A 620-nucleotide genomic window follows, 5' to 3' on the forward strand; every position below is an offset into this window, starting at 1 on the left:
AATGAGGTTACTTGCACTGATAATGCCGTAATTGCATCTATATTATGTACCTCTGCTGCTCCTCTTACTGCCGTTTGTCTAGTTGATGGCCATTGATAATTATTGTTGGCAATTCTCTCCAAAATTTCATAAGTTTCAGTGTAAGATTTAGATAACAAAGCTCCATTTGCTGAAGCATCAACCATCAATCTCGTACTTGGATTCAATCCATTGTAGAAGGTTTCCAACTGTATGCAGCAAAGAATGCCATGATAAAGACACCTTCTGGACAGTTCTTTAAATCTCTCACAAGCTTCATACAAACTCTCATATTCAAGTTGACGAAAAGAAGTGATCTTATTCTGCAATTTTCAATTCTTGGTCGGTGGAAAATATTTCATTAAGAATTTATCAGCCAATTCATTCCATGTAGTGATGGAATCAGATGGTAATGAGTTCAACCATGCTCTAGTTCGATCTCTTAAGGAGTAAGGAAAAAGCCTTAGTCTTAAAGCATCTTGTGTTGCTCCAGCAATTTTAAAAGTATCACTCACTTCCAAAAACAACTTAAAATAGAGGTGAGGATCTTCAGTTGGTAGTCCATTGAATTGACCCACTGTTTGAGACATTTAAAACATCAC

The 620-nt window shown here is 36.3% G+C and overlaps 1 non-coding gene across 1 annotated transcript; it reads left to right on the forward strand.

Moving 5' to 3' along the window:
• The first annotated feature begins 243 nt into the window (after positions 1 to 243).
• Positions 244 to 350, forward strand: LOC112498722 (small nucleolar RNA R71). The gene has a single exon (XR_003066140.1). It is a non-coding gene; the product is annotated as a small nucleolar RNA R71 (small nucleolar RNA).
• The last annotated feature ends 270 nt before the right edge of the window (positions 351 to 620 follow it).

This window comes from Citrus sinensis, chromosome 6 (genome assembly GCF_022201045.2).
Source record: "Citrus sinensis cultivar Valencia sweet orange chromosome 6, DVS_A1.0, whole genome shotgun sequence".
NCBI classification, from domain to species: domain Eukaryota; kingdom Viridiplantae; phylum Streptophyta; class Magnoliopsida; order Sapindales; family Rutaceae; genus Citrus; species Citrus sinensis.